Source organism: Macrotis lagotis, chromosome 6, assembly GCF_037893015.1.
Source record: "Macrotis lagotis isolate mMagLag1 chromosome 6, bilby.v1.9.chrom.fasta, whole genome shotgun sequence".
In the NCBI taxonomy this organism is placed as follows: Eukaryota; Metazoa; Chordata; class Mammalia; order Peramelemorphia; family Peramelidae; genus Macrotis; species Macrotis lagotis.
The window spans coordinates 189,391,736-189,404,737 of record NC_133663.1 but is presented as its reverse complement, the minus strand read 5'-3'; the positions used below and the strand labels follow the sequence as shown (position 1 = coordinate 189,404,737).

Genomic DNA, 13,002 nt, shown 5'->3' with positions numbered 1-13,002 from the left:
CTCATACTTTTTTGTACTCTAGATTCTCCTTTCACATGACCTATCCACTTATTGAGGCTTTAGCTAAAGGAACAAGTTCAGAAACTTTCCTCGAGAGAGAATTCCATATCTTGGAGGCTGCCACTTGGATTGCTGTAGCCTTGCTTTGTTTCTCCCTGGAGTGAGAGAGACTGATTGCCTGCCAACTATTTATGAATGGCTATGAGGCCTAGGGCTGTCCCCCAGAGAGCTTGCAACTCTCTCACACGTTGCTTTTTATCTCTAACTTACTATTATAAGCCCTTATTTCTTTTTTCTTTCTCCTCCACCCATTACTCTACATCCCCCATACAGAAGGGGGATACACACACTTATGCCCTCAGATGCAAAACCACACACATCAATTTTCTTCTTTAGCTAGTTTGAATACTATGTGAGAAACATAAACCATTTCCTTGTAGCTGAACTTTAGAATGAAATGAAAGAGAACCATGTGTGGTCTTTTTTCCTTATGTTCTGGTCAAGTAGACATTCTCAAAATGTTAGAGTTTGAAGAGTTTCCTCAAATTATGTTATCTGCCCCAATTGTCTAATTCTGTGGGTAAAATTGAGACCCAATCAAGGAAAATGACTCATCCATGATAATACAATTAGTGATGAGTAGACCTTGATCCAGGTTTCCTTACTCCCAGTTTTAATGTTCTATCACATGTTTTTTGCTGTGGAAAAAATCCGAGGACCCAGATTCTAACCCTGGCTCTATTACTAAGGCTGTCATCTTTCTTCTTTCAAATCAATTCCCTTGTCTATAGAATAAAATGGGACACTGGGTGATGCAGTAGACAATATGACAACTCTGAAATCAAGAGATCTTGAATTCAAATGTAGCTATGTGACCCCAGATAAGCCACTGAATCCTCTTTGACTCAGTTTCTTAATCTGCAAAATAAGCTGAAGAAGGAAATGGCAAACTTCTCCAGGATCTTGGCCATGAAAACCCCAAAATGATGTCACAAAGAGTGAGACATGGCTAATTAATTATATCCACATTGACACATATTTGTATTTGTATATAATATGTTGTGTGTATTATATATTTGAATAAAGATCTTGGGGTAAAGGTATAGGATAATAACTTTAGAAATGGAAAGAACAGAAACTATTTGTCTAACTCCCTTCTTCAATAGAGGTGGTGTGTGAGGTTTCATTCCATGAAAGTTAAGTGATTTGGCCGGCAGAATATTTAACATACAGACATTAAATGCCCAAATTGTACTCATCTGGATGACCTCTGAAGTCTTTATCATTTCTAGAGTTCTAGGATCTAGGAATTCTAAAGGTCTAGAGATCTAGTAGTAGCTTTGTAATTTCCAAAGAATCACTTTCTGTAGCACTTGGGACTTTTGAGGGGGACTTGATGATCCCTTTGCTTACATCACTGCTCTAGACATCTCTTGAAGAATGTAAGTTGTACGAGTGATGACCTGCATTTGTAGAGGGATTTTCCTCATGAGATTTCCAGTACCATTGGAAGCATATGTTCTTTTTCTGTTTCTATCCCTTTTAGCACCATCTTGGTTTGCTTGCTCTCAGTAAACAAAATAATTTGTGAGATTCCAGAACAAAGTAACCTAGCTGCAGAAATGACTAAAATAGTAAGAACCTAAATGTGTTTCCATTCTCTTCTAGTGGAAAATGGAACCATCCCCCCCCCCCCATGTATGTTAGTGAAAGATAGTTTAATTCTGGCAAAGGAACATGAACCTGAACCTGAACCTGGGGGAGAACATATCTCTGGTGCAGCAATAATTCACTGCAAAAAAATCCCCACAGGAAGTCTAAAATAATGTGTTCTAGTTGCTCTTTTATCATTACCTGCTTAATTGTGTGACACTGATCCATATGTTTTCCTTCTCTGGGTTTCCCAATCTGTGAAGCAAAATAGGTGAGCTAAATGATAACTTTCAGTTCTTTAAATGATATTAATTACCCTTACAAAAAAACAAACTCTGAAAGAAACTTTTAAAGATTGGAAAATTCTGACTGATTCAGTGGCCAACTGAAATTTCCCATTGCTGGCTATTTGTTTAGCTTGACTATACATATTTATAACTTTTGTTTCTCTTCTTTTTTCTATGAGGGATGGGAGGAAGCAGACCTGGGAGAGTGATAATGCAGACCTGAAAATAAAATAAAATTGGATGAAAAGAAATACTGCTATAAGACCAAGAAATATTACCAAATTCTCCTGTTATATTCGAAGTGAAATAGAACAAGGGAGTCTCATTTATAGGGAGAGCTGGGATTATGAAGTTTTTTCCTGTGGCCTTAACCAAAGATTCCTTGATCCTACAATGGAAATTTGGCACTGAGGAGTCCCAGGAGGCCTTCCCCTTCAGGCATGACTGAATCCACTCTTGTGTGAGGGTCTCTGGAAGAATTGGCATCATTTTTTTTCTTTCATGATCTGTCAAAAAAAAGTGGGGGGATGGAAAGGTTTTGTAACATTAAGTTCCCATTGCCAAATGAGACAAGATTCTTAGTAGATACTGGACTTTTTAAATAAAAACTGGATAGCATTACACTGACATATTGGAATATGATTTACAAGATGTTTAAAATATAGATGTTAAAGATCAACCATGGGGCAGTTTCTCTCATGGGCAAACTCCTGCCTTATCTTTCCTGGTATGAGGGCTCCATGCCATTTTTTGGCTGTTTCCAGATGTTGCTGCCACATGTAGTCCCTCTCATAGCTCTACTTTGTGTTGTCTTCCTTTAGTTTCTGTCTTGATTTCTTCTATTTATATTCACTGTTTAGCTCAGTGCCTGGAAATATATGCTCTATCATCAATTTATTCATGAGACTTATGCGACACTCAACAAAGAAATGTTAAAGTCTCATAGGGTAGAACTTAGAGGTGTGTTCTCTGAAGCTTTTAAAAAGGTTTTATTAGTGTCTTTTGTTTTTGTATCTGTCTATACATCTAATAAAAAAACTTTTCCTTTCTACAGTGAATATTCTCTTGTAACAGAAGTTAAGCAAAACCAACCAACACAAGGATCATACGAAATAGTTTCCCATTTCTATACAAAGAAGAGAGAGGTCGATTTCATTTTCTGTTTTCCAGAAGTGAGATTGTTAATCAGATTTTGACTTCATTTTATGTAGTTATTGTTTATTTTGCTTTGGTTATACTTAGTTTGCTCTGAGATAGTTCTTATGAGTCTTTCATGTTTTGAATTCCTCATTTGTCTTTTCCTGCAAAGATTATCTCTTTATAATTATATATTTAGAAAGTAGCAGTTTGTCCTGCTATTCTCTGCCTAGATTCTAGTTCTTTGCTACCACAAAAAGTCATATAGCCTTTTGTCCTTTTTTCTTGTATATCATTCTCATTTCTAAATATGTCCTTTTCCTTTTCCCCTATCGAAGTAATATCCCCTTATAACAAGATTTTAAAAAGAAAAAATAGTCCATATACCGATTATTTATTGACATGTGCAGTTATCTACACCCATTGTCTCCCACCTCTCTGATGATTGAAGGGATGTTGAGGAGGGGATGTGCTAGAGTGGATAACTTTTGCTTTGGAATTCCATGACCTAGGTGCAAGCTATTCTCTGATGTTTTCTAACCCTGTGCAACCTGGGCAAGTCAAAGACTGACTGTTTCTCAGAATTGTTCATCTTTGTAATTTCTCACAGCATAGTATTTATTCCATTAAATTCATAGTGCTTACCTTGTTTCCACTTTTTTGCTACCACAGAAAGTACAACAAAAGGGTTTTTTTTGTATGTTTAGGAACTTTAGTAATCTTTGATCACTTTGCATCTTTCCTTAGCAATAGACTATCTAAGTTAAAGGAGATGGACATTTTAGTCAACTTTTTAAAGAAAAGATTATCATTTCAAATTGCTTTCAAGAATAGTTAAAACTGTTTTGCACTGAATCTTAGCATGAATTAGTTGAGAAACCACTAGTTGGCAAAATTCACTAGCTTCAATGACTTGTGTATTAGTATTCCTTTCTTCCCATAACCCCATATTAACTACTCTCATGTTTGTCATCTTTGCCAGTATTATAAGAATTATATTAATTTGGATTTCTTGTATTAATGACAGAACAATCCTTAATATAATATAGTTTGCAATTCTATTTGTTAACTGTTTGCTGTTATCCTCTAGGACATGATTTGCTTGTGTGTGTGTGTGTGTGTGTGTGTGTGTGTGTATGTATGTATGTATTCATTATATAGCTTGGTTATCTGACCTCTGATAGAGATTTGATACAGTGATACCTTCTCCTCTCCCCCCCTCCTCATCAACAGTTTCCATGTATATCCTGTCTGTATTCCTTTCAACTGAGCAAGAACATTTTAATTTTGAGATTCTCTAATTTGTCTTTTGTGATATCCTATACCTGCTCTCATTGTGATAATAAAAATTCTCTAATTTTTTGATGATATGAATATCCATTTAGAATTTATTGTGATATGAGCTATTGATCTAAACCCATTTTTTTGACACACTGCTTTACAATTTTCATAGCAGTTCCTGTCAAATAAAGAGTTGTTCCCCAGTGGAAGATACTTGATAAATGTTTATTGACTGACAAATATTTTGTCTTCTTATGTTTTATGTGTCAAACACTAGATTGAATTCCATTGTTTCTGACCCAATCTCATCTAGCTCCTCCCCTCCTTTAAAACTGATCTCCCTTTCTGTTTCTTACTTAGTTTTAATGATTACAGTTTTATACTATAACTGGAGGTTTCAAAATGCTATACCCTCCAATCTTACTTTTCCCCCCCCCCATAAAATTCTAGATTTTTTTTTTCTTCTTTCAAGTGAATTTTGGCATTATTTTTGTCTGGCTCAGTAAAGTAACATGGTCTTTTTGAAGGGATGAGAAGGTGCATACCTTTGTGTATTATAACAGATTGTCAAGTTCATAATTGGTTAGGTTGTATCTAAATTTCTTCCCCTTGTTAATAGGACTCTGGTAAGCACAACAGGATATGAGCTCTGACAACATTTTAGGGTGTTGTCATGTTCCTTAAGAAGTATAGGGTTATCATGCAACACCATGTCACATGATATTTCTGAATTTGAGGGAGAAAAACCCAACTTGGTTTCTTTGGTTTAAATATAGCTGAAGGCTACAGATATATTTATGAGAGGAGGAAGTCCTATGCAGTATATAGGAAATAGCTTTAAAAGATAACTCAGTGAAGTATAAAGTTGACTTCAAAAGATCCTGAAAGATGAATTAACAAAAGAATAGAATTGCAGAAAGGGAGATTCTTTGCTGGATTTTCAGAAGGAAGAAGGGGAAGAAAATTAGGTAAAGTATTTGAAATGGGAGCTGATTGGAATGATACTAAGTACTTAAGGATGAAAACATGTAAAGTATGAGATAAGAAAGTAAAGCCTGGAGAATTGTGATGTGGATACTTGATATCTGGAAACTGAATTGTAAATGAGTCTAAACTGGGAGGCTTTGTGGGTTTGGGTTTTTTTTTTTAGGATTTTTGCAAAGCAAATGGGGTTAAGTGGCTTGCCCAAGGCCACACGGCTAGGTAATTATTAAGTGTCTGAGGTCACATTTGAACCCAGGTACTCCTGACTCCAAGGTTGGTGCTCTATTCACTGCGCCACCTAGCCACAGTGAAAAAAACACCTAGTGTTTTTTAAAATAGTTATTCTGAGCCATTTATATGCCAGTTTAAAGAATAAAAGCTCTCATTCTAACTTTTTATGTGTGCTTTTCTATATTAAACATGTAAAAATAGTTTTGTACTAGGCTAGTTTCAAGGCAGGAAATTTTGAAATTTTAAACTTTTTTTCAAAGTAAATATTTAATCATAGAATACAGAATGTCCTCTGACCACAGTAATATGCCATGAGTAGAGTAATTATTATCAGTTAGAGTTCATGGCTTGTTTCTAATTAGCTCTGAGGAAAGTAACTGTTATCAATAAGAATTTTTTGGGTTGACTTGGATTCGGCATGCTGTTATTTATTTTTTTGAAAGATTTTATTTATTTTGTTCATGCTGTTATTTTCTATCTTTCCCTAACCTGTAAAATATTGTTTGGGAATATGCAAAAATGAAGTGATGTGTTGAATGACAAAGGTAAGACCCCTTCCTCTCAAAGTAGTAAATTAGATAATAAGCCCAGATCTTTTGATTTGTTCAGGCATATCCAATGACCACATTTGGAGCTTTCTTGCCAATGATACTTGCATGATTTGCCATTTTTTTTCTGTAGCTCATTTTACAAATGAGGAAACTAAGGCAAGTGGAGTTAAGTGATTTGCCTGGGATCACATAGCTAGTAAGATCAAATTTGAGCTCAAGAAGAGAAATCTTTCTAACGTCAAGCAAGTCAACTATATAATTACAAGATGAGGATGTATGACTAGACAATAGTTCACATTCTAGGGATCTGGCTGTGTAGTTTATGAGCAAAAAAAGTGTCAGTATTATGCTGTGCTAGCTGCAAAAAAGTTTGGGACAATGAATTTTAATAACACTGGAAAAACTTGCAAAGGGCAGTTTAGATAATGAGAAGGGCTAGAATCCTCATCTTATGAGGTTCACTCAAAAATAATTGAGTTTGAAGAGAATACTTAGGAAGACATGATAGTTGTCCCCAGGTATTTTAAAGTCTGTGAAAGGTGGAATAGATTCTTTCTATCAGAATCTAGGTAGAAGTTACCAAGCTGTAAATTTCTGCTGGAAAACTTTCTAACAGTTAAGAGTCATCCAGAGGTGGTATAAACTGCCTGCCTCAGGATGAGGTTCCCTATTACTATAAATATTATGGCAGAGAGAATGAACAATTAATTACTTGTCATGGACATTGTCAAAAAAAAGAGTCCTATTGAGAAATGGGTTGATTTTTTTTTTTTTGCAAGACAATGGTGGGTAAGTGACTTGCCCAAGGTCCTGACTCCAGGGCAGGTGCCCTATCCACTACCTAGCTGCCCCTGGACTAATTGACTTCTGAGGTCCCTTCAAACTCTGAGATATTCTAAGGTTTCTGTGTGCATTTCAGAAGCCTTATATACCTTCCAAGATGATTCCCTGCAAGGTAAAAAAGTGTAATAGAGTATCAGACTTAGAATTAGAAGAATATTGGATTATTTTGTTTTTTTTATCTTAATGGATTTTTTCAAATTTCATGTAAAGATAGTTTTTAAATATTTCTTTTATTTTGACATGAAATTATATGAAAAGATAATTTTCAGCATTCATCTTTTTGTAAGCTTTTGAGTTCCACATTTTCATACCACCTTCCCTCCCTGTCCCAAGTAATCTAATATAAATTATACATGTTAAACATTCATTTTTGTAAAATTTTTCCCCCCTGCCTTTCCCTCCCCCTCCCCTTGATATTGGTTACATGGATACAATTATGTTAAACACATGTCCCTATCAATCATGTTGTGAAAGAAGAATCAAAACAAAAGGGAAAAACTACAAAAAGAAAAAATTAAAAATGCATTCAGACTATAGCTTTTTTTTCTCTGATATGGATGACATTTTCCATTACAAGTCTTTTACAATTGTGACAGTGATTTTGTTACCCTGGACATATTAGTTCAGTTTTCAGAACCTCCCAGTTTCTTCAACTATGAAACAGGAATAATGGTGACTTCACCATCAGCTTCTTCTTCTTATTATTATTATGAAGAAAACACTTTATAAATCTTAACAGCCCTATGTAAATGTGAGTTTTCCTTATTTGTTTAAATTTTATGATCCAGAAAGTTCTCTATGCAGGGAACTTTGAGGTCATTCTTATTACATTGAGTTATACTTGTAGCTATAGACCTGAGTGGGTACTAATTATAACATATTAGACACTGTGTATCCAGGAGTAGAAATGTTTGTCCATTTTGCTAGAGAGACAGTAAGGGAGGTGGGGATAAGGTTCAAGAGAACAAGTTTTGTCTTCATACTAATGTCAACTCATGATTTATTTATTAACAAAGACTTCCTGGCAATTAGAGCATTACAAGGTAAAAGTGAAGAGATGTCACTTCTATCACTGTCTGATGGGATCGTTGGCTCGTATTTAGATTTTGGAAACTCTCAGCCTAAAATTTTAAATCTAGCTTTAATAAATGATGATGAAAAGATACTGCCCTCAAATATGCTTCTGCCTATGCAGATCTGCATCTTGCAACTTACAGGCTTAGAGCATTGCTAGAAAATATATTCCTAGGACTTCTATAAGGTGACTTACTACCAAGGTCCATCCCTTTCTACTCTAGGTCTATGAAAAGTTGAAGGAACTCATATGTAAAAGTTCCAGTTCTAAGGAAAATTGTGATAAAATAGGCCCAACATTATGCTTAGAGGATTATTTGTGGAAGCAGAGGCTCATAAAGTTAATTTAGCTTTTATCTCCCTTTGCCAGTAAAGAGCACAGGAAAACAAGTGCTGACTGCTTTATGTTGAACTATATTTGGAGAAAATGACATGTCCTGGTCTCTTGATTGGCAAATCTGCAAAGGATTAAATATGGAAATAGCACTATCTTTAATGTATAAGGAAGCAGATGCCAAATTATCTCCTTCCCAAAAGCCTGATATCTTTCTCAGATGGAAAAGTTTAATGTGCATTTGAGGAAATGACATAGAACACTTACTATATATGGGTATTGTGAAGAACCCAGCTGTCAGAGACATATGATGAATGATGGCCTCAGTTTGACTTACAGTCCAGCTGTTTCTATGATCATATGTCTTTGGTATTTTGAGTCATTTTTTCCAATCCCTCTTCACCTTGAAAACTGTGTTGAGAACTTTCCTCTTAATCCTTAGTCCTTCCCTCTTAGTCTACAAATAAATGAAGTCTAGCCTATTTGGGTGCCATTTGATAATTCTTTTCCCAAGTGACTTGAAGTCTTTGATCTCATTTGGTTTTGACAGCAAACTTAAGAAGTGAAGCTCTCTGAAGGCAGGGACAGTTTTCATTTTTATCTTTTCTCATGGATTGAATGATAGGGTAGATTTTATAGATGTTTTATAGATGAAGAAAATGAAGCAGAGGTGATCACTTTCCAGGGATCACACACCTGATAAGCAAAGATGAAAACTTGAAACTGCTTTCTCCAAAGTTCTAGTGATCTCTCAATTGCTAGATCCAGTAGTCTTTTCTCAATTTTCATTCTCCTTCACCTTTTTGTGGTAGCCTTTCACCCTACTGATCACTTCTTCTTGTTGCCCTCTTCTCTCTTGGTTTTCCTCCTGCCTCTCTGACTGTTTTTTCTCTTTCACTGAATCATCCCCCAGATCATGTCCTCCAGCAGTAGGCTTCCCTCAGGGTTCTGTCCAAGGAATTCTTCTCTCCTTTAAGATGATAAATCTTAAATCTATCCTTCTTGCCCTGACCTGTAATCTCACATCTTCAACTACTTTTCAGATATCTCAAATTAGATGTCCAGTAGACATCTTAAACTTACTGTGTCTCACTATAGCTTTCCCCCCTAAGTCCTCTCTCTCCCTCCTACCTTCTCTTATTATATTTTGACTTAGTGGATAGAGAATTGGCTCTGGAGTCAGAAGGGCCTCGGACACTTGATAGTTACTAGCTGTGTGACCTGGAGCAAATACTTAACTCTTATCTGTCTTGAATCTGGGGCCTCCTTCAGTTGTCCTGATTCATATCTGGCCACTGGATCCAGCTGGTTCCAGAGGAGATGCAAATCCATTTAGCATGCTTGTCATGACATCATGGTCTTCTTTGAGAATAAAAGACAAGCATCATCATCAGAGGGCAACCCCTCACTCCCAGTCCCTCAGGGATTACAACCTAGGATTCATGGACTCCTGCTATATCTCATCTCCCATAGCCAAGCTGTTGATTTCATCTTTGTTAACCGCTCTCTCTCATATGTCCCATTTCTCCTCTTACACTGCTGCTGCTCTAATGGAGGCCTCACCACCTCATACCTAGATTATTCCATTAATTTATTGGTAGATCTGCTTGCCTCCCCACTCCATTCTCTCCTCCATGCAGCCACTAAAGTGATTTTCCTAAAACTCAGATCTGATTATATCCACCTCCTCTTGCTTCTAAGAGCAAATGCAAAATGCCCTCTTTGACAGTCAAAGTCTTTTATAACCTACCCTTCCAGGCTTCTTACACCTTCCTCCCCAAGCTGTAGTCTTTGATATAGTGACAATAACCTCCTGGCTATTCCAGGAGCAAGATGCTCCATATCTTGGCTCCAGGCATTTTCTCTGACTGCCCCCCAAGCTTGGAATGGCTTCTTCCTTTCACTCTTTTCTTTAAATTCCGACTAAAATTCCAATTCCTCAGGAATGCTGCCCTAAACCCTCAATTCCATGTTTTTCTTTGTCATTTCCTATAAATTTATCTTTGTATTTATTTGCTTGCATGTTGTCTCTTTTATAATTTTAAGCTCCTTGTGAACAGTCTGTATCCCCCATTGTTTGACTGTTCATATTCTTAGTTAAGAAGTAGCTAGGCAACACAGTGGATTGAGTCAGGAAGACTCAAATTCAGGCTCAGACACTTAATAGCTGTGTGACCTGAGCAAATCACTTTGCCTTAATTTCCTCATTTGAAATGGAAGTAATAATTATACTTAATCCCCAGAATTGTTCTAAGGATCCAGAGTGATAAAAAAAAATTGTAGTGCCCTTAGCATCATCATAGCACATAGTAAGAGCTTCATAAATGTTAGTTATTCCTATTGAGAGGTCAAAAGAGCTCTGCTCTAAGAAAACGAAGAATTGTGGGGGGGGAAACGGTTCACTGCTGAAGAGCTCGTCATATTTCAGTGACAGCACTTGATCACTTGAACCAGGACATCAGAAAAGTAAACCACAGGATGATGATGATGATGATGATGATGATGATGATGATGATGATGATGATAAATGGTAGACCACATTTATGCAGTGCTTTAAGATTTGCAAAGTGCTTCATGATATTATCTCTTTGATCTGCTATGATGGATGCAGCTTCTCTCAGCAGTTCAGAGATCAAAGATAATCTTGAGACCTGCTATGGACAATGCCATCTTCATTCAGAGAAAAAACTGTGGAATCTGAATGCAGAGCAAAGCTTTCTGTGTTCACTTAAAATTTTTTTTAATTTATTTAAGGCAATTAGGTTAAGTGACTTGCCCAAAGTCACACAGCTAGGCAATTATTAAATGACTGAGGCTGGATTTGAATACAGGTCCTCCTGACTCCAGGGCTGGTGCTCTATCTACTGCACCACCTAGCTGCTCCCATGTTCACTTTATAAAACTTTCATGTTATTTCTTTCTCAGGACTTTTTCCCTCTTAGTTCTAATTGCTCTTTATAACATGACTGATATAACATATATAGCATAACATGACTGATGTGGAAATATGTTAAACACAATTGCACATGTACAGCCTATATCAGATTGTTCGTTGCAATGGGGAGGAGGGAGGGCGGGAGGGAGGGAAGGATGGTGGGAAAATGTGGAACTCAAAAGCTTGCACAAGGATGAATGTTGAAAATTATCTTTGCATGTAATTGGTAAAAAAAAGCAAAAACAATCATTATCACTTTTTGTTTTAACCTGAACTAATAGGTGCTGTTTATTATTATCATCATCATCGTCATCATTATTATCCTTATATCACATGAAAAAGCTGGCAAGTAGAAGTAAAATGATTGCCCAGAGTCATCCTGAATGAAGGTCTTCCTCTCACCCAAGTCCAGTACTCTGTTCGTTGTACCAGCTACTGCTAGATCATAGGATCATATGAAGCATTCATTTATCCAACAAGCATTTATCAAGTGCCTGCTATTTGCCAGACACTTTGTGAGTTGCTGAAGATATAAAAATAAGAATGAGATTGTTCTTGCCCTCAGAGAGCTTACAAGCAAAATATTCAAAAATAAATAAAAATTACACACACACACATACACACACACACACACACACACACACACACACACACAAAATTACTTCAGAATGGAGGCAGGAAAGGTTTTCCACAGGGATGGCTCTTGAGCCCAGTCTTGAAAGAATGGACCAGCATAACAAGGAAAAAAATGATAATTCTTGCCCTCTAGGAGCTTATATTCTATTGATGTGCATAACACATATATTTATAAGTACATGGTGTTATATATAAAATAAATGCAAGGTAGATATTGATAGTTGGAGGAGTTGCTTGAGTCATGGATTGGGAATAGCCTTTGATAGGAATTGGCATTTGAAGGAAATTAGAAAATCTGAGAGATAAGGATGAAGCAGAAATGCATTTTGAGTATGTCTAGGGTGGTCTCTATTGCAGTGCACAGAGGAATGTGGTTTGTGAGGAACAAGAAAGACAGTTTGGCTGGAAATTAGAATAATGTGACTAATGGTTAGGAGCCCCTTTTTAAAGGGCATTAAACGAGTTTGCATTTTATGCTAAATGTAGGTTGCTTAATACGATTGGTCTATATAACTAGGGATTTTAAGGGTTAGAAATGATGAGGAAAGTGCATTCTAGGAATAAAGTAAAGAGCATAGAGCCAAGAGATAGAATATCATATATAAAGAGCAGAAAGTAGGTGAAGGAGAATGATGTTCAGTTGGTAATCTGAAGGGCTCTAAATGCCAAATAGATGAGTTTGAATTTTGCCCTAGCTTCTTGATCAATGGTCAGATACTGTATTTTAGGAATCTTAATTTAGGAACTTAGAGGAAGATGAGTTGAAGAAGGGAGAAACATGAAACTGGGAGACCCATTTTGGAGTTGCTACAATAGTCTAGTTAAGATGTGATTAGTGCCTGAAATAGGTGGTTGTGGTAGTAATTGGAGTGGAGAGAAAAAAAAACAGATGCAAGAGATGTTGTAGAAATAGACTCAACAAGACTTGTTAACTGATCAGATGTAGGAAATGATGGATAGTAAAGAGTGGAAGATGACTCTAGGGTTTAAAAATGGGTTCACAGAGGATGATGGAGAGTAAAGAGTGGGTTGATTCCAGGTTTGAAAAATGGGTTG

General features: G+C 36.4%; 1 protein-coding gene across 2 annotated transcripts in view; it reads left to right on the top strand.

The window, feature by feature from the left end:
- The window catches only part of LIMS1 (LIM zinc finger domain containing 1), a 215,405-nt gene that overhangs the window by 81,519 nt on the left and 120,884 nt on the right, over positions 1-13,002 (top strand). Inside the window, exon 1 of one of the 2 annotated variants that reach the window (XM_074192161.1) lies at positions 3,116-5,326. The exons of the other annotated variant lie outside the window; for it this stretch is intronic. The gene's annotated coding sequence lies outside the window, so the exon portion shown is untranslated. Of the gene's footprint in view, positions 1-3,115; positions 5,327-13,002 lie in introns of those variants that run through there. 2 annotated transcript variants of the gene reach the window in all.